Raw genomic sequence first — 22,238 nt, 5'->3', positions numbered from 1 at the left:
CCTTTTGTTAGAACTTCTATAAAAATCCTGGCTTTTCAAATAAAACACTTATTATTTTACGGTTGAAGAGGTACCTTCATATAAGCATCCCAATCTAGAAGGAAATGCTATCTCAGTTACAAGAAAAATTGAAGGTGCTAGTTTTCCAAATTCGTGTGGGCCATAGAACACTATTCTGGTTACACAGTGAACCAAATTAGAACAGTAATTATTTAGCTGTCATTTCCACTTCCCTATTCCATGAATCTTAGGATTACTGTGACAGATGGGCTTTATGAAAAGTGGCAGACTAAAGATCGTCAACTCAGTGTGCTGTTCTGCAGTACATTGCCTTGCAAACCTAAGCACAATTTAACGTATAGCCCAAGCTTAACCTCTCACTTTTCAAACAGCTGGAAACGTTACTTTTATCTCACACGTGCTGTACAGGCCCATACTCGTATTTTTTAGTTATGTCTGTTGTAAAATAGTGCTAGTGTATTATTACACACACAATATATATAGACAATTATGAAAACGTTTAAAATACACCCTTTCTAAGCGTCTGTGTAGAAACTTTTAGTTTGATTGCTCAGGACTTTATGTGTCTTCGTACTGGGACAAAATATTACGGAGGTTTGAGACCTCCATGAACACTGATTTTATAATGTAACAGTAGCCGATTTTTAAATAATTAATAAATATATCATCCATAATATATCTGAAACAGATTTATTTGTTTGTTTGTTTTTGGGCAGAGCAAGATTGGGTTATTTGTTGTGTCCACCGCGGGAAATTGATCCTAAGATTTTAGCGTTGTCAAGTTCGTAAATTTACCGCTGTCTTACTTTAAATAGCCTCATGTAGCGACAAGTTTGAAGGTTTGTAGCGCTCAACCAATCACAGTTTCCTGTTAGGTAAAGTAACGTGATAACCAATCATAGTTCCCTGTTATGTGTAGTTAAGTAACGTGTCTTATATTCTTTAATTTAAATGCTTCGCGAATTCTCTCTCTGTTTCGAACAAGAAAAAAAACGAAAAAAAGAATATAGTTTATTTCCAAGTGTCACAAATAAAACAGACTTCTAGTATAGTTATTTACAACATGCATAACACTGACCTCAGACTTCAAGTTCAGATTTCTAACTGCATAACGCTAACATTAGACTTCAAGTACAAAACTTATCTAGTTAACACACACTTCAAACTTTAAGTACAGTTCTCCACCTGTATAATATCGACCTCAAACATCAATTACAGGTCTCTATCTGCATAACTTCATGTGCACCTTTTTACCTACACAGTACTAACCTTAAACTTCAATTATAGACCTTTATCTACATAACATTGACCTATAAAAATAAAACCATCCAAAGTCATTTCACATTAATAAAAGCATTTAGAATTTCTACTTTCATTGACGTACGTGGTATACCTGGAACTATTAGTAGTGTAGATGGTATACCTGGAACTATTAGTAGTGTAGATGGTATACCTGGAACTATTAGTAGTGTAGATGGTATACCTGGAACTATTAGTAGTGTAGATGGTACACCTGGAACTATTAGTAGTGTAGATGGTATACCTGGAACTATTAGTAGTGTAGATGGTATACCTGGAACTATTAGTAGTGTAGATGGTATACCTGGAACTTTTATTGATAGGTGGTATACCTGAAACCTTAAGTAGTGTAGATGGTATAACTGAAACCTTAAGTAGTGTAGATGGTATACCTGGAACTATTATTGGTGTAGATGGTATACCTGGAACTTTTATTGGTGTAGATGGTACACCTGGAACTTTTATTGATAGGTGGTATACCTGAAACCTTAAGTAGTGTAGATGGTATAACTGAAACCTTAAGTAGTGTAGATGGTATACCTGGAACCTTAAGTAGTGTAGATGGTATACCTGGAACTATTATTGGTGTAGATGGTATACTTCAAATTGCTACAGCTTTGAAGACGATTAAACAAATTTAAGCATATTTCATGGAGCAATAATTTCTTATGACTCTGATAAATACACCATGGAAACTGAATAAACAGATAATACACTTAATAAAATCTAAGAAGTAATTTTATTGTTACAACATGGAAAAATATTTCCTTTCGAATTATAATATGTAATGTAGAAGTGTAATAACCTAAAGGTATTTGGAATTCCAAACCTGAACGATGTCCGAAGGTATAACTACGTCTAATCTAAAACTGCTTAACAGAGAAAGGAAACTGTTCAGCAGCACCAGTCGCCTACTGGGCTACTCTTAACCATATAGCGAGATTAACTGTGAATTTTATAAACTACTTACAGCTGAAAGTAGGGAGCGCATTCTGTAGCTAAACAGAATCTCGAACCTTGGACTTTCTGATCTACCACCAGTCCACGCTCGGCGTTACAAATAAAAGAATCGCGAGTATAAAGAAGAGTTTTTTTTGACAGCGTTTAATATACTTCAAGTTTATTCAGTACAAAAACCGGTAAAAATCAGGTAGTACACACACTCCAATCTCAAATTATGTGAGTGCTGTTTGCAATGATTTCCTAGTTTTACACGCGTTTCTCTTTATTTAACGAGTAACTAAACACGCGTCTTACTATCAGTAACTATGGTTTCATCCCCGTAGGAAACTGTGTTCTAATACTTGTCTATCACCACCCTGTCTGTCGGGTGAGGTATTGAAACCCACCAGTTATTAATGCAGACATTTTGTTGAATACTAAAAAACAAAACAACAACTAACAACAACGAAAAATCTAACAAACTTCGACTTTGTGAGGGTCAATCGGAGTTAGTTTAGGGGAAAGAGAAAAGTGGGTTTTTAAATATTTATAGCACTAATCAAAAAACACAGTTATTGTGGGATAACAAAATGAAACAAAAATATACCGACTGAGGAGCCATCTTATGTTTACTTCTGAACAAACTAGATAAACATAATAAAAATCTGGACAGCTACGAAATGAAACACGTAAGTGTCGCTACAACAAACATTCGAGTCATAATTCGCACTGGTGAGTGTTCGAACACAATTTAGGTTGTTGTGAAATAACGCAATGCACGTAACACAATTTCTTCACAGTTTAGAGGTAGTGGTAGCTAGGGGATTACTCATGAGGCCCAGACGTTCCGGTGGACGGAGGTTCAACTCTCGACAAGTGCTTTTGATGAGATAAGAACCCTAACCAGTAATATAAAACGAATTCACATTAAGGTTAGATTGATGTGGTAAAGTCAAGAGAACAGTTCCGCTAAACTCTGCATAATTATAGAAATAAGAAGCTCTTCAAAAGATGGCGTTGTAGCTTGTGAGCACGCGCATCATGAAGAAAAACAGCCGCACTTCTAACAATAAAGACGATTCAAGAGGTTCACTTCCTGTTATGAAACTAAACTGCGGCCAGATGGTATAAAGACAAAACAGACCTTTATTGTCGTTGGAAAAGCTTCCTGTTTAGGCCTAAACTACTTTAAAAGTGAGCAGAAAATATAGATTAATTACCACACCTTAAGCACTTCAGACGCGAAATATACTGAACAACGTTTTTTTCCTTTCGGTATAAACTTGACTGCCCTACGTGTCCACTCTGAACTAAATTCTCGGAATATCTTTTTAAAATAACATTTCAGCAGTTCGGATACTAAACAACCATGTGCTTTGATCAGCTTGTCTTTAGTTATCATACTACGAAAATCCTAGACGGACGATAACTAGTCAACAGCACCCACCGCCAACTCTTTTGGGCTACTCTTGTTTGACCGAACAGAAAGGTTTGACTGTCACTCTTCACGGTAACTATATCTCCGAAGTGCAGGGTGCGTTCTTGCGTCAATGGATGGCAAACCACGGACCGTCGGATTCAAGAACTGATAAATTGAACTGTAGGCCACGCCCCGGTCCATATTTGGAAATCCATGTTTTTTATGAAGCCTAGCCTGATGTTATACATAAGATAAAAACCTATATAACAACCCGTCTGCGGAATTATAACACGAGAAACTGGATTTCGATACCCTTAATGGGCAGAGCACAGACAGCCCATTATGTAACTTTGTACTTTAACCACAAACAAATAAAACAGTACACCTAAAGATAGGGGTGATAAACAGCACTTCCACTTTATCACTAGTGTTGATAATAAAGATATACTTTTATATAAATAAAGGACGTCACCTACACATACATTTTGAAAACATTATACAATAAAGCTTGACTGAAATGAGGTACACCATGAGTATCTTTTATAACAATACGACAGATAGAACACTACAATACCAGAAATACACGGCTTTATAACACCAAAGTGTTTTTATTTAATTAACAATCAACGTTTCGCTTTACAGCTTCTTTAGGAGCGTTCACTAAAACACAAAGCGGAACTAACAGCTTTGTACTGTTAGTTTCCGTTCGTGTTTTAGTGAACGCTTCTGAAGAAACTGTAAAGCGAAACGTTGATTGTCTAATTAAATAACGACCCCAATAGCACAGCGGTATGTCTGTGGAGTTACAACGCTAGAAACTGGGTGGGCAGAGCACGGATAATTTATTGTGTAGCTTTGTGTTCTATTACAAACAAAATAATTAAATAAAACAACATTTTGGTGTTGTTATAAGGTCGTTTATTTCTAGCATTAATATGTCTTCTATACACCAATATGTGATATAGAAAGTAAATAATGAGAATACTATAATAACTAAGAATATCCGTTATCGGGTTGTTGGAATAGTGTTGACATTTCTCACACAACAATAATGAGAATACTCTAATACCTTTAACAATGCACGTGATAATATCGATTGATATTACCCAAACAATATATGTGAAAGAATACAGATTATAAATCTGCGAGACTCGTGTACATCGTTACTAATATAAACCGGATACAGTCTAAATTGAATAGATTAGTGCAAAGGTTCCAACAATTTCCTAAATTGAAGCTTAGTAGTTTAATCATATCATCTGATTGAAGTCCACCACCAGAAATTTAAAATAAGATAAAACAAAACCAGAACCGAAGGTGAATGATTGACAACACGTGGCATCTACACTGATGTTAAAATAAAATACTATAAAATAAAATAAAAATAAAATACTGATAAAATTTTATCAGAAGCATTTGTTGCAAATTAATTGTAAAACGTCTTCTCAGATTTTGATGAAACAGGAAAAAATTAGCTTTGTATTCCCCTGAAAATTTAGCGCTTGTCATCTCGTTAAAGCAAGGGTTATTAGACCTGTGATAAAGCTCTAGATTTCGGAGGTGGATAGTTAGCCGGATTCGAATCAATGCAGTATCACAAAATATTCCTAGAATTTTAAGTTGTATGCGTTATAAGAGTGACAGTAAATCCCTTAGCGAGTGTGCTTCTGCCTGGTTGCTTTCCCTCTGGTCAATAGTTCAAATTTAGGGACAACAGCAGATAGTCTTAGTGGCTTAGTCACAAGCACAAATACAATTCAAATACAAATACCTTCATGTAAATAGAACTAAAACATGCAAGTTATAATGCCTTTAAACAGAAACAGTGTGCGCTGTTACGCCGCAAACATGGCTGACTGCCTCGAGGAGGTAATAAAATTCTAACCATATTTCATGCAAATATGTCTTACTCTGTCGGCTTAACATGCACATAAATATTTAAAATAAGTTCATACGTTTACTTAGGAATCGCTTTAAATGATGTGTTATAGTAATATTACTGAAAAACAAAAGGGTTTCTTCATCGTCCATTTTGCAAGGTCCAATCTGTGGTATCTCATTAACGTCCAATTTGAAGTATTTCATTAAAATTCAATTTGTGGTACCTCCTTAATGTCCCGTTTAATGAATTTCTTGAGGTATAGTTTGTTGTATGCCATTAACATGCTGTTTTGCCTCTTTAAGTTTCGATTTTTAAGTGTTTGTATCTACTTAAGTCTAACACTACCAAATAAATATGGATTCCTTCTGACAAATATCTGACATATTGTTAAAATATTATTTGTGCTTAATCACTACGATTGTATTATATTCCTTCAGGTGGTTTGTATTGTTTTTGAATATTACACAAAGCTACACGAATGTTATCTGCACTAGCCTCTCTTAATTTAGCAGTGTAAGACAAGAGGGAAGGCAGCTAGTCATCACCAACCACCGTCAATTTTTGAACTACTTTTTTACCAACGAGTAGTGTGACTGATCGTAACATTATAACGCTTCCACGGCTGAAAGGGCGAGCATGTTTGGTGTAGCAGGGATTCGAACCAACGACGCGTGGAGTGCGAGTCGAGCACTTGACCAATTATAACAACACTTTTACCTATAGATACTTGACCAATTATAACAACACTTTTACCTATAGATACTTGTATTCTGTCGTTCGAGGAAGTATTAATAAAACAATTGTTTTATTTGTTCGGATTCAATACACAAACAACCCAATTTTCTGCCTATATCCAGCCATATATTTTCTTCATTCCTCAGTAAATATTCCATTTTCTCGCCTTCTACTCACGGGCGTCACAGCACGTGCGATCTTCCGCCCTCTTTCTCCGCTAGTCACAGAAGTCATTACATATGGTTTGTGTCAGGTTACAACAGACAGGACACCCTAGCCATCCTCTACAACGTGACAAAGTCACGCTTTTTTTTTTTTCATCGGACTTGCACTGTAACACATCTCGTTCTACGTATCATTTATTATCGTATTACGTATTGGAAAGAGCGCCAAGAACAATACAAATACCACAACACGTATATATTACGAATATGTTCATGCATATATATATATGTTTAACTACTTAGAGAGCAAGCTGAAAACACAGCAGCAAAATACATCGCACATAAACAAATAAAATCAGAGTAGTTTATTGGTTGTTTGTAATTAAGCACAAAGCTACCCAATCTGTGCTCTGCTCACCACGGCTGCTAAAAACAGGTTTCTTGACATTGTAGATCGCGGACATATAGATGGACCACTGAGGGGGGGGGGGGTTAATTAGGGTAGAAACAACTACATTGTGAGAAAAAATATACGTTAGTGAAATGACTATTTGAAAAACAAGGCTCCGCACAGCGTCAAGGTAGGCCAATTTAATTTCCATATGTGTTTCAAGTCTTTCTTACGGCTTCTATCTTATGAGCTGGGAATTACACCTGTAGTTATCAACAGCATGAGATCAAAAGTCAGCTAATTAATGGGACCAGAACTAAAAATTACCGTAATTGTTCGATAAGCCAATTCTATATAACAAACAACAATTACATAATGTCATGCACCTATGATGATTATATAACATCTGTCGGCTGGTTATCCGAGTTTTTACGAGTCTTATAGCCATTAACGCAATAATATCTTAAAGACCAGCTGAGGTAATTTAGAATATTCCTAAAAAGAAATACGTGGTTAACAATGAAAAATAACCTAAACAAGAATAAATAGTAACAATATTCAAAATTGTTTTACACATTGTTAGCAATAATATTAATGAAATTAAATTTTAATGGAAAATGGAATATACCACCATGTTAGTCTAGAATTTTGCAACTGTTTACAGCTGTATAAACTACTATGCAACTTTATATACATATTTATGTGTGTAATAAGTTGGACGCATACATATTCTAATTCCAAGCTATCGACGTAAATCCCTAAGAATTCAAAAAATGAGCTTAATTTTACAAATTAAAAACTTTTTCATGCATATAACGAAGGTTTAGTTAGACCACCTCATATTAAACGATCTTGGTTTGTGTTCTGTTCTTTTTTCACATTTTTACAATTGAGGATGTAGTAAAGGTGCTTTCACCTTCTTGTGTTTGAATCGATCTCCTTAGCTTGTTAACAAAAGATTATAACATTCTGAGGCGGAAATATTCCCAGTAGTGGAGTATGATATTAAAGAAACTGAAGACAGGAACGTCATCAAATTCATATAGCTAGTGGTTGGTAATTCCATTGGTGTTGAAGCCTTTAGGAATACAGTGTTGTTTTATTCTACTGTAGAGCACTCTATTGGTTAATCCAGTATATCCTTAGTTGTAACTTAGGCATGTGAACTCATATATATTACAAGCGAAGTATTCGTGGATGTTGCTTGTCTTTGAAGTTAAAGAATCACTTTAAAATAGACTCTCTGCAAAATGCACATTTTAACTGACCTAGACTATGTTAAATGCACATTTTAACTGACCTAGACTGTATGTTAAAGGTGCTTTTTAACTGACATAGATTCTCTGTCAGAGGTACGTTTTAACCAACCTAGCCTCTGTGCCAAAGGTACGTTTTAACTAACATAGACTCTGTGGTATCAAAGGTACGTTTTAACTACCATAGACTCTGTGTCATGAAAGATACGTTTTAAGTAACATAGACTCTGTGTCAAAGATACGTTTTAAGTAACATAGACTCTGTGTCAAAGGTACGTTTTAACTAACATAGACTCTGTGGTATCAAAGGTACGTTTTAACTACCATAGACTCTGTGTCATGAAAGATACGTTTTAACTAACATAGACTCTGTGTCATGAAAGATACGTTTTAAGTAACATAGACTCTGTGTCAAAGGTACGTTTTAACTAACATAGACTCTGTGTCAAAGATATGTTTTGGCTGAGCTTGGGTGGATAAAACTGCTTGATAATTGTCTTTTAATTATCTTCTCAACCATGTACGACATGGTGCCTAAGTAAGGCATGAGTAAATGTAAGGTTTTCGTCGCAGGATCTAACGCAATAACAGATGTGTGTTTAGTTTCTATGTTTCCTTCTGGATTATTCTGTTAGAACTGCCAACGAAAAATAGTTTTTATTATTAGCATTTATTTAATATTCTCTACTTGTGCTTCCAAAAGGATTTATTTCTTGATATATAAAACAATCTGTAAAATATAGTAATTGTTGAAGGAAGAAATAACTGAATTTACGAAAGTTTTGTTTATTTTGTTTCAGATTTCCTCTGCATAAGGGCTATCTGCGTCTGTCCATTTTTAATCTTGAACTGGTAAACAAGGGGGAAGTGAGCTAGTCAGCAGTATCTACCGACAACTGTTAGGCTGTTTTCACCTGACAGAATAGTGTTAATAGTGGGAGTTGACTGTCGCTTTTATAGCACACTGACGGCTCCAAAATGTATTGTGCGTTTCTTTTTCCGAAACGGGTCGTGAACCACTAATTATGGGATTTACAGTCCGACCACGCAAGCCATAGGTCATATTCGGTCAAAAATGGACTAGTTTCAAGGGCGTGACTAACGCAAGTTATTACGTCACATAAAAGCCTATAATAGTAACAAATGTATACTATGAGAAGCCGTAAATGTAAATATGTTTAGTTTATATTGAAATATTCACAGATTACATTAATTAAAGAGCTTGAATTAACCGGAAATACTCAGGAAAAAAACAACATAATTTCTGATCATATGTCTATGAATCGGTGATACTTTTTTGCCTGAAAGGGGGCCGATGGCTGTCTGTAGTGTTCAACTGTTTTAACTATTTGCACCACCATACAGTAATGTGTTGTTTGTCAGTCATTCATTCATTGTAAACTAAAATAATGTCACATAAGGGAAGCTTAACGTTGCAATTTGTACTGTCGTGACGTCAGTAAAATGTGCGCATACAATGAATCATGAGAAGGATCATGCACTCTATAAGCTACAAAACGGTACTTTAAAAGCAAGAAGCATAAATATTTGTAACTATCAATTTGGGCTTTATTTATTGTTAAAGCAGAACATTGTGCAATTACTTCTAGTTTCTATCCTACTTACATATCAAGTTAATGTGTGTGTGTATATATATATATATATATCTACTTACAGTTTTTACACTTTGGTATAGAAACGTGAAAACGACAGTAAAATACTCTGGAAGGCTTAGTTGTTATGAAAGGGCTTGACCACCTAATTAGAGATTTCTACGACTGCCTCTTGATTGGATTAGTGATAAGTGTACGGGTTTACAACGCTAAAGTCCAGGGTTCGATCCCCCTTGTATAACGATAATTGCCAAACTGTGATACAGGGGTTAACAATAGGCAATACAATACAATACAATACAATAGGCAATAAACAGTTGTTCGTGATTTAGCTTATTTTATCACACACTTTTCTAGAAACACGAGATGTTAGCCAAGGAAGAGCTGCAATATACTGCGTCATATCTAACCTTTATGAAATATTCATTTCGTAAGGATCGCTAGCGCGGTGTTACAAGTTCGTAAATATTTAAAAAAAAAAAGTAAAAATTTATTTACCTTTTCTGATTCTCATAAATGACGTATAACCTCGTGTATGCATTGTACCGTATGCAGTATTCCCTCTCCCCTACCCCCCTCCACACTCTAGAAACCACGGTTCTTTAACTTAATCACCCGGAGTGCATGATGAAACATTGTACATGTGGTGTGTCACGATGTCTCTGGACCAGTTTGGTTTTTATAGGTCCCCACAGACACGTGGGACATGTTGTGTGACAAACGTCGATTGATGACCAGTGTAACAGGTGGAGAGGATGCTAATCTGTCGTTATGATTGTAAATATTATATATCTATAATCCATGTACGCCAGGTACTTCTTTAATATTCTATGACGTAGCTACACCTCCAGCAAGACAAATATGAGACATACTAGCATTGCTCTTGCTACATTGAGAAATTTGAAAAAATTTCTAAGTTTTCATGGCAAGTTCAGATAAAGGTCAACACACTCATCAATTACTGTTCTACGTCTGGAGATACAAGTTAATAGTTAAACCACCAGGGGGGGGCTTAAAAGTAATATCAGTCTAAAACATTGTCCACTTTATTAAAGACGTATCCAGGCCGACAAATTCACAACAAAAAATAATGAAACGTAAACCAACGCTGAAAATTTAATTAATTATTTATTTATATTATGTTACGAACGTGTAGTTTCTAAAGCATACTGATCTCACGACTTGAAACCAATAATAAAAGCAATAAACTTCAAAATAAAACAGCATAACGTTCAGTATCACTAATGATGAGTTACGATCCCATGCAGAACGTAAACAAGAGATGTTTGATTTTCCTTGGTAAATATGTTTTTAAAAACTCGAAGAAAATAATAGTAGATTAGAGTGGAACCATGCAGTCATTTAATACCGTATGTTTGATACGGTTTTATTCACTCAAAACGGCTCAAATTAGCTTTCTTCAGCGGAGAAAACCCACGTATTTTTCAGGTCATACATATGTCAAGGCAGGTGGTTCTAAGGTCAAACTTCTAGGAACTGTTATTACCCGCACGTGAAGTGATACAATAGTTGTGTTAGAAAGGCTGACAATTACCACGTGTTACATACAATAAGACAAACATTTTTCTCGTAATACAAAGATATAAAAATAGTCGTGGAAACTACATGTGCACATGCACAGGGTCTCAAAGAATAAATAAGCATGAGAAATTCATAAGTATACAGTGTTTCGAATACTAAAATGCACCACCCTCGCTCCTGGTTATAAACTCATGACCCTATAGTTATGTATGAACCAACGCTGATGGTAAAAAGAGTCATGACTATATAGTTATGTATGAACCATCACTGTTAGTAAGAAACTCATGACTCTACAGTTATGTATGAACCATCGCTGTTAGTAAGAAACTCATGACTCTACAGTTATGTATGAACCATCGCTGTTAGTAAGAAACTCATGACTCTACAGTTATGTATGAACCATCGCTGTTAGTAAGAAACTCATGACTCTACAGTTATGTATGAACCATCACTGTTAGTAAGAAACTCATGACTCTCACAGTAAGAAACTCATGACTCTACAGTTATGTATGAACCATCACTGTTAGTAAGAAACTCATGACTCTACAGTTATGTATGAACCATCGCTGTTAGTAAGAAACTCATGACTCTACAGTTATGTATGAACCATCGCTGTTAGTTGTATGTGAACCATGAAGACTGCTCAGTGCTGATAATTCTGTAGTTATGTGTAAATAATGGCGTCTGCTCAGAGCTGATGATTCTGTAGTTGTGTGTGAACCGTATAGGCTGCTCAGAGATGGTAGTTCTGTAGTTATGTGTAAACCACGGTGTCTGCTCACAGCTGATGATTTTGTAATTGTGTGTGAACAACACTTATCATTCTCTCCCGACTATTATAAGACATCATGGTATAATGAATATTATCTATAAGCATAGTGGAACTTATACCAGTAAATTAGTGGGATATTAAACTGCAATCTTAGAGTTGAAGATAAACGTGACAATGGTAATTATGCAAAAAACAGAAACCGTATATCGAATCAATATCAAACAATAATCTTGTCGTACACCGAGGCACCAGACTCCAATCACATCAGCTTAGAAACACAGAGATTGTTTAACGTGTGAATTTACAGACCACCCAGAATGCATATGTTACAACCACGAGATTTATCTCACGTTATACCGTTCAGTAAAGCGCTCCTTAGACGCCCTCTGTTTCTAATGCCGAAAAACAACTGGACACTGTTTACCACTTTTTTTTCTTTCTCAAGCGCTCATTAAATATATAAAAAGAAGAAAAACAGACGTTGATCAGTTAAAAATTTAGCTTCAAATATAATTTTTCTTAATTTCCTAGTAACAAAAATTTGTAGGTAAGCGACAGATGTTGCTTTTTTTTTAGTGCAAAACTACACAATGGGCTATTTGAACTCTGTACGACGCAGTGAATCGTAACCTGGATTTTACCAATAGAAGTCCATAAGATTATCACTGGGGTGCGTTAGCGAAAAAAAAAAAAGAATTTCTCGTGATGTAGAAATGTCTATTTATTCAAGAGGATACGAATGTAGATATAGCGTTGTAATCATAATAACCATAAAACCTTCCTAAATCTTTTTCTAAGCTGGTAAAAACAATGCGATATGCACACATTTATATTCCAAGAAGTGGTATAGCTTTACCATGCCCCACATCCCCTGCTGGTACAGCGGCAAGTCTACGAATTTATAACGCTAAAATCAGGGGGTCGGTTCCCTTCAGTGGACTCAGCAGAAAGCCCGATGTGGCTTTGCTATAAGAAAATACACATACACATCCCACCTAGCACTAGAGTTACATGAGATATATCTGCGCTAGCCGTCCATAATTTAGCAGCGCAAAGGAAGGCAGCTAGACATCACCATCCACCGCTAAAAAGTCGAGCATGTTTGGTATGACGGGAATTTGAATCCGGGACTCTAAAATCACGAGTCAAGCGCCTTAACCACCTGGCCATGCCGGGACCAAAAAATTAATGAAACGAACCCATTTCCTTTTTCCCGGCTTAATCGTCCACAGAGCCAAGTGTGGCTCAGTTGTTAGCGCACTCGACTGTGAATCCAAGGATTCATGGTTCGCGACTATAAACTCTTGCACAAAGACACCCCACACTTTTAGGCCGTGAGTACACTGTAAAAGAGACTGTGAATACGACAGCTCAAGAAAGAAAAAAGAAACTTATTTATCTGCTAATAAGAGTTGGTTTAAAATACAAGATAGGACAAGTGTAAGATGCACAGCCGCCCTGTTAAGTCCTAGGAGTCTTGTTAACATAAAAATAAAGTAACATAAAGGGGTTACCTTGAGGATTATAACAACATATGTTGCTATGATAATACAACATATCAGTGAGGTATTACCATATAGATCTAGCAATATAAAGTAAATATTATATTTCAAAATAGAGCGCGGGTTCGCCTTTACCCTGTGTTGGAATTTGAAGAATACTGTAACATATTCTCTGTCGCAGCTGTGTCATAAAAATATGCTGTCCGGACAGTAGAAGAATCCCATGAGCTTACATTAATGTTCAGAATAATTGGACTGGAAGGATGCACCAGCCTAACAAGAAACACTGTACCATTATTTTGTCGGGCCCGGCATGGCCAAGCGTGTTAAGGCGTGCGACTCGTAATCTGAGGATCGCGGGTTCGCATCCCCATCGCGCCAAACATGCTCAACCTATCAGCCGTGGGGGCGTTATAATGTGACGGTCAATCTCACTATTCGTTGGTAAAAGAGTAGCCCAAGAGTTGGCGGTGGGTGGTAATGACTAGCTGCCTTCCCTCTAGTCTTACCTTGCTAAATTATGGACGGCTAGCGCAGATAACCCTTGTGTAGCTTTGCGCGAAATTCAAAAACAAACAAACATTATAATTAGAGTGACGGAGGAAGGGGTTTTTGACCCTCCTGGATATATGATTATCAACATACCCTAATACCCATAAAGACGAGGCGAATTAGCGTGGCGAGTTAGGTTTAATGGGATGTAACAGTTAACAAGATATGATGAAAACAGATGAAAATGCAAGCAAAATTAATGTTAACATGAGTGGTTGAACGACTGCTTTCCACGATCGTTTCGTTCATCATAATATCTTCGTCTTCTCATCTTCTCAATTCAGTTCTTCGTCTTTTGAATTTTTATGCCGAGCATTTGTTTTTGTTGTTGTAGGAACGCAAACTAAATTCATGTTGAGAAAATCGTAAACCTATCGAAATTTATTGAAAGGGGCAAAATAGATGATGTCCCCTTTTACAGAACATAGAGGGCAGCCTCTTTTTTCCGACGCCTTTAAGAATTATCTGGATACCAATCGTCACACGTGACGTCGTAAAAATGGTTCTAACCAGGATGTGACGGGAAGGGAGGGGGGGGGAACAACCGACAACTATGAAATATAGTGTGGACGTTATATCAGTGTCCTATAGAGAAGGTAGTAAGTTGTAAAGTAACAACAACAAGTGGAACAAAATAAAGTCATCCATAAAAAAATTAAGTTACACGTAACCGTGTTTTTAATTCCAAATAATGAACACAAAATTATCTACTTTGTTACTGTTTCTCCACAATTCGTGTCAATAGATAATATTATGGTTTTGTTTGCAAGCAAGACAGATAAGAGAAACTGGAAAATCTGGAAATGTTAACACTGAGTATGATGGACCATCAACACCCGAGTGTTTCCGTAAGCTTAAAACATCCCAAACAGCCTTCTGTCAACGACGTGTGCATTTCAGGTTTTAAGGAAACCATTTCTTTTTACCGACGAAAGATTATGCATCACAGAGGCAAATGTTGTTTTGCTTTTTTTTTCTTCCAAGTAATTTTGCTTACGCGACCCTTAGAATAGTAACAAAAACCCACTTAGATTTCCGTCACTTGAGTTTTGGAAAATGTTAATAGTCGGTGGTTAAAGCGTGGCGGTATTCGCCGGTATTTTTACCGGTAAGAAAGAAATGGTGATAAAATATATGGCAAATAAAATATATAATACTAAAAATATCCTACCCGTACCACACTGGTTTCTCACAAAATACGGATGGCCCAAGTATGTTTCATTATATGTCACTGCTCATGTTCTCCGGAAACACCCACCCCTCAAAAAAGTAAATAAAAACATGTTTACCTACACCTTTTTGTTTGTTTCTTTGTTTAGAATAAAACACCAAGCTATACCATGGACTATCTGCGATTTGCCTACAAACATACAGGGCCCATAACACTATATTTAAGTGAAGATATACTATCTATATTGAAATTCCGCTTATTACTCTTGGATATTTTGCATAGAAAACGACTAAATTGGACATTTTTATTCAGTTCTTTACGCTGATTGTTAACGATAAATTCATGTTTCGATACCCGTGGTGGGTACATTACAGATAGCTCACTGTATAACCATGCACTTAATGGTTTGGTGTGTTTTGAATTTCGCGCAAACCTACACGAGGGCTAGCTGTGCTAGCCGTCACTAATTTAGCAGTGTAAGAGTAGAGGGAAGGAAGCTAGTCATCACCACCCACCACCAACTCTTGGGCTACTCTTTTACTAACAAATAGTGGGATTGAACGTTACATTATAACGCCTCCACGGCTGAAAAGGCGATCATGTTTGGTGTGACGGGGATTCGAACCCGCGACCCTCGGATTACGAATCGAGTGCCTTAACCACCTGGTCCTGCTGGGCCTTCACCTAATGACAAGTATATATAGAACATTGGGTATTATATCACTCAAAACATAAAATTACTCAATTTGTAGACCCTACCGGTAATAAGTGATACGTAAGAAAAATATTAATTTTAGGATAATGGTTTAGCATCTAAATCCCTTGAGTTTTTATACGTTTTATAATTTACAGTTCTCGTTTGAGATCTTCACTATTAAAAATTTTAATTTACATGTTTTCTCCCAACACAAAACGTGACTATGGATATACTTGTCACTCACAAGTGTTAAGCTTTTTTATTTTTTCTATGTAGTTCCAATACCGTTAATTACAGTTTAATGAATTTGTAAGGTGTGTACTAATACTTGTTTGGTGTTTAATCGCGTTCAATTCAGAATTTATTTATTATTTAAAACATTTTGTAAGTTAGAAATAATACCTCACAGGAATCGAACTTCTAACATTATAAGTCCATAAGCTTAGCATTGAGCCATTTAGAAATAACAGGAAAAACATCGTTATTTGAAACAATTTTTGAAATGCATTCCTCTAAAATAATATATGAAAAAGGTTTCACTATTTAGTAGTGACGTCTTTGTGTAAGAAAAAAAAAAAAAGGCGCCATGTTTCGATTAACTGACCTTCGACGTGTCTGTTTACAATGTATGATGAAACCAGTCAATCAGATTGCTTTAGGCAATACATCTAAACTTTTATCAGCCTAATAACTCTTACGTCTGTGAGGAAAGAAGGGGGGGGGACCACACCTCAAGAAAACAAATGGGTGGAGACTGAAAGTTTCGTAAGGTGAAAAATTTATTTATCCCTAATGAAAAATACCCAATTTTCAATTAATATGAAGCAGAGTACGCGTTTCCAATTGAAAAAAATATCGGAAAATCCATGGTTTTCTTTCTATCGAGTAAACCACATTTTTCCAAAAAGTAGGACAGTCAAGTCAAAAAGTACGTTTTCCTACAAGCTCTCCTACTCGACCTTACATCAGTATCTAACACTGATGACTATGAGTAAACCACGTGTACTTACGGTGTAACTAAATACTAGATTATATACTGCTAAAACAGAAAAGGCAAAAATAAAAATAAATAAAAAACTGGATGGCACCTAATAAAATTACTGATCCGAGTTTCTAACGCCCACTAGTGTAATAAATTTTAGTCATAAATGTAATGAAATGAAGGGCCAGTAACGTAATGCAATTTTGCCCACAAATATAATACGTTTCATCTATCTTGTCTACCAGATGCATGTGGAGTATCCTATTGAAAAGTGGAAGGAAAAACAACAACAGAGAATACAAGTACAACGAATAGTGTCTCATTCTTACCTTTTAGAAAAATATAACTTGTTGGTTCTAGTTATTAAATTTTAACTTGCATAGATAATATAAAACTGTTTGTTCTAGAGCAAAGTTACACTGGGCTATCTGCTGTATTTACCGCGGGGAACCGAACCCTGGATTTGAGAGTTGTAAGTTCGTAATCTTACCGCTGTCCCATCGAGGAAACGAAATATAAAACAAAGTCACTATAGAAACAGATTTAAATAAATAAATAAGCAGGGTCTTTTCGACGCTAAAATTTTATTAAGGCGAGCATTTGGCTACGCTACAGTAACTACCGTTAGATACTTTGCGGTACTGAAACTTTGTAGTAACAATCATTAGTCTTAGCGGAAAGGAAACAACGCAGTCTGTAATCTCTTGTCAGGCTTAGTATCATGAAACGTTATAGCCTGTTGTCAGACTTTGTGGTACTGCATCGTTATAGTAGACTGTCGTTAAGCCATTGCAACGTGTGAATTTCTAGTTATTTACTGTTTTAGTTATTCATTGATTACGAACCTTATTTCTGATACAATATGGAAAACGTAGAAAGTATAAATCTTACAGCATAATGGCCGTGGCGAATAACTTCTGTTTTGTTTATTTTTCAATTATTCACAGAAAGTGTAACGATGAGGAAAACGTGTCGTTAGCTAAACTAATACGGCTTAGCAAGTTATTTTTATTTTCAAGAAACGTATTCAAAACTGCACACGAGCTTCGAAAATGAAAATGAAGAAAGAACAGAATAACTATCCGCAGACGATTTTTAAATATAAATTAGGAACAGAGGGCGCCCTTGAAAACTTCAGCTTAAATTTAAAGTTACGTTAGACGTATAAGTGAACTTTAAAAAGAGAAAAACCTGATACTTTTATTTCCTATCTATATAAACTGTGGAACATTAATTCCAAGATGCATTTCTTTGTATTATTTTTTCTTGCACATATCGGCTTATTACATTTACAAAATGAACTTCTTGTTGACGTTTTATAAAACGAAGAAGCGAGTTCATTGCAGAACTTTCTGTCACTTACAACTCGCAACCCACAAAACTGAATCTTGTATTATTAAACATTAATCAAACTCTGAGATTCTATTTTAACCTAAAAAATAAAATTCGACAAATCTATTTTGATGTACAAATTTATATATACAATTTATTATTAAATAATGTAAGTGGTGAGCCGTAGAAGCTTTAACATTACAACATAATGAATGATGCTAAACAAATATTGTACATTGCAACACCAGAGTGTTACAAGATTACTTTATTAAACGATTAACTTGTTCTTCATAAGGTGTATTAAAAATTCATCCACGTATTCTACAAACCGCTCATCGCAACAATAGGCACGGCCATCAAATCTCTTCACCACACCCTACTTTTGTTACTCAATGCGAATTACATTAACCTGCATGTTTTTACCAATACAGATACGGTTTGAAACGTGTCACGTGACACATAAATCAAGAGTATCGGGTTTTAAATTAGACTAGTTCTAACGAGACCTGCTGCTAACATGAACAACTATGACCAAGGCTTTCTCACCCGACTGTTCTATTAGAAGGGCATAGCGCTAGCGTTGGTTGGCTTGGCAGGGATCCAGACTGAAGGAATGTTTTGACCAAGGCTGTTGAAATGAGTTGACGAAAGATGGGAAAAGGCAGAACAACAACAAACATGGGCAAGTAAATTTGCACAGGATAAATTAGGAAAGTTGGAAATCAACATTTCACATTTCTAACCCTAACTGACGGTTCAACAAAACACTCGCGACGTTACTTTTTACTATTCTCGTCAACTGCTTTTTTTCTTTTAAGACTTAGAAACTGATAGGATATTTAAAACTGATGTAAGATTGCTTGAATTTTCGCTTTACGGTCCTGTTGACTTCAAAATGTTAAGTTACGAAAAACAAAAATATTTCCTTTTTTTTTTAAATTTCCGACTTGGGATTTCATGTTTTCCGAGAGAAAAAAATATGATTTTTCTCTTTTTTTCTTTTTATTTGCGAGGCAGCATTTTGCTCTTCAAGAAAAAAATACATATCGGAAGTAGTATGAAAAATGACAGAACATTGCGGCAACATATACATAGTAATGTTTCGATAAAACTGTGCTTACTCGACTCGTAATCCGAGGGTCAAGGGTTCGAATCCCCGTCACACCAAACATGCTCACCCTTTCAGCCGTAAGGGTGTTATAATGTGACGTTCAATCCCACTATTCGTTGGTAAAAGAGTAGCCCATGAGTTGGCGGTGGGTGGTGATGACTAGCTGCCTTCCATCTGCTAAATCAGGGACGACTAGTGCAGATTGACAAGCAAACCCTTTCGCGTAAAAACGTGCGCCGTAATGTTTGGCCGCAGATTTCATGTAAGAGTGACCGTGAAATTCCACTTTTAATTTGATTTTTTTTTCAAAGTTGCGCAAAGCTACACGAGGGCTATCTGCGCTATCCGTCCCTAATTTAGCTGTCTAAGACTAGAAGAAAAGCAGTTAGTCATCACCACCCACCGCCAACGCTTGGGCTACTCTTTTGCCAACGAATAGCGCGATTAAGGCACATTATAACGCTCCCACGACTAAGTGTGACGGGGATTCGAGCCCGCGACCATCGGATTACGAATCGTGTGCCTTAACCACCTGGCCATGCTCCCTCCCCCCACTATTCAGTCAGACAACAGTATCCATGAAGGTACGTTACGATATTTTCCCTGTCACACCAAAACATGCTCGCTCTTTCAGCCGTGGGGCGTTATAACGTAACGATCAATCCCACTATTCGTTGGTGAAAGAGTAGCCCAAGAGTTGGCGGTGGGTGGTGATGACTAGCTGCCTTCCCTCTAGTCTTACACTGCTAAATTAGGGACGGCTAGCACAGATAGCCCTCGAGTAGCTTTGTGCGAAATTCAGAAAAAAAAACAGACAAACAAGTATGCAAAATTAATATATTAATTTCGTTTCTTCAGATAATACGTATGTGACGGTAACGTTAACAGGTTTAATAAAGTTAATAACGGAAGAAATTTAAGATTTTGTTAATTAAAGTATATTACTAATAAACATTATCCTTCCGCTGAATATTTATATACATGATTAGAGAGTGATGTCAATGAATACATAAATACAAGCATATCCTTAAGGTAGCTCAAAGCTCCACGTGAACTTGTACAAACGATGTCAAAATACTTGACACATTCTGTTATAGGCCTTTTAACAATACCATTCAAACTGCATGCTAGTTAAAGTTATGCAATCATGCATTATACACTTTTCACGAGCGTTTTTAATGCTGAAAAATCCAATAACTTTGAAACAAGTACCGCAAGAATTTATAAGCTCCCAAAGTATTTTATCAGATTATTCACTTTTGTATATATTTTTAAAAATTTGCTAAAGAGAAAATATATGGGAGTTTGTTGTCCGGTCAGATAGCGTCTGGATTTAAAAGTATTTTTCCAGTACACTTCTTAAGATTGATGGTAATAATCCATCAGGATGTGGATGTTTTTATTATTATCTTTTGTTGAACAACAAATGTATAAGACAATTAAAGAACATCAGAAAAATTAATTGCTTATTATTTGTACCAAATGTTATGAAAATCTCTAAATTTACTTTTGGCCATTAGTACTCTCTTGATGATGCTGGTAGCGAGAGTAACGACTCTCTTGTCTTAGGCTTAGAGGTCACGAACGGTTGCATTATGTACCAAACGGTCACTACCACTACAAATTAAAAAAAAAATCGTTTCTTAGGTAAGGATTAAATAATTAGTACGAGAAATGTGTTAGCTGAAAACACATGTTAAATAATTTACGACGCTTACGTAGCTGACCGGAAGTAAAATACAAAACTTTTCAAATTTAGTTAAATGAATGGATGTAGATGTTAAATAATATGATTAATATAATCAGAAAAAGAAAGTTAATATTTCTTGCTATTTAGTAAATTAGTGAAAGAAAAACATAAAATTATTACACAGCAGTCAGGTGATAGGGGGCGTGACTCACCGTCTGAGGGTTGCGGATTTGAGTCCCAGTCCCGCCAAACATACTCGCACTTTCACTGCTAAATTAGGGATGGCTTGCGCAGGTAACCTTCGTGTACATTTGCGCAAAATTTCAGAGAAACCAAACCATCTGGAGAAATGGAGTATAATTGTGGTGACTAAGCATGAATAATATTTTAACAATATGTCAGCTATTTATCACAAGGAATCCATACTTATTTGGTAGTGTTAAGACTTAAGAAGATACAAATAAACAGACACTTAAAAACGGAATCTTAATAATGTAAAACAACATGTTTAAGACATAAAACAAATCAGACCTTAAAGAAATTTGTTAAATTCGACTTTGAGAAGGTACCACAGATTGGACCTAAAGGAAATGCTCCAAACTGGACTTAAAGGAGATACCACAAATTGTATGTTAAGAAAATACTTCAAACTGAACCTTACGGGAATACTATAAGCTGGAATTTGAAGAAGTATTACAAACTGGATCTTAAGGAGGCAAAAAAAAACAACAACAACTGGATCTTAAAGAGGCACGACAAAGTGAACTTAATAACAACAAACTAGACCTGAAAGAGGTACAAAAAAACTGGACCCAAAGAAGGTAGAACAAACGAGATCTTAAGAAGTGATTGAATAAACTGGATTTCAAGGACATACCTAACAAAGTGAACTTTAGGGAGGTATGCAATAAACTGTATCTTAAGTAGGTACTTTACTTATTTGCATCCGAAAAGCTAAAGCAGGTTAAGTTCTTCTAAATTTAACCAGTTCAAAAGAAGAATATATTATGAGAATCCCATTAAAGCAGAAATTATTAGAAAATGGGACATTTCCTCAAGAAATGCTATTTATGTCGATCAATGGCAATAGTGTGGGAGAAAAAAACCTACTAGGGAGAATTAATTTTAAAAATCTTGCCTTAAGCTAAAATACCTAAAGCTGAC

At 35.9% G+C, this 22,238-nt stretch overlaps 1 protein-coding gene and 1 long non-coding RNA gene across 9 annotated transcripts in view; both read right to left on the bottom strand.

Annotated features, from left to right (window-relative positions):
• The window catches only part of LOC143238868 (uncharacterized), a 303,511-nt gene that overhangs the window by 53,063 nt on the left and 228,210 nt on the right, over nucleotides 1–22,238 (bottom strand). The window lies entirely within an intron of this gene.
• Nucleotides 1,027–4,273, bottom strand: LOC143238931 (uncharacterized). The gene is made up of 2 exons (XR_013020846.1): nucleotides 1,898–4,273; nucleotides 1,027–1,867 (listed from the first exon to the last, which is right to left on the bottom strand). It is a non-coding gene; the product is annotated as an uncharacterized LOC143238931 (long non-coding RNA).

Source organism: Tachypleus tridentatus, chromosome 13, assembly GCF_004210375.1.
Source record: "Tachypleus tridentatus isolate NWPU-2018 chromosome 13, ASM421037v1, whole genome shotgun sequence".
Taxonomy (NCBI): Eukaryota; Metazoa; Arthropoda; class Merostomata; order Xiphosura; family Limulidae; genus Tachypleus; species Tachypleus tridentatus.
The sequence above is the reverse complement of the archived record's forward strand: the minus strand, read 5'-3'. Positions and strand labels throughout refer to the sequence as shown.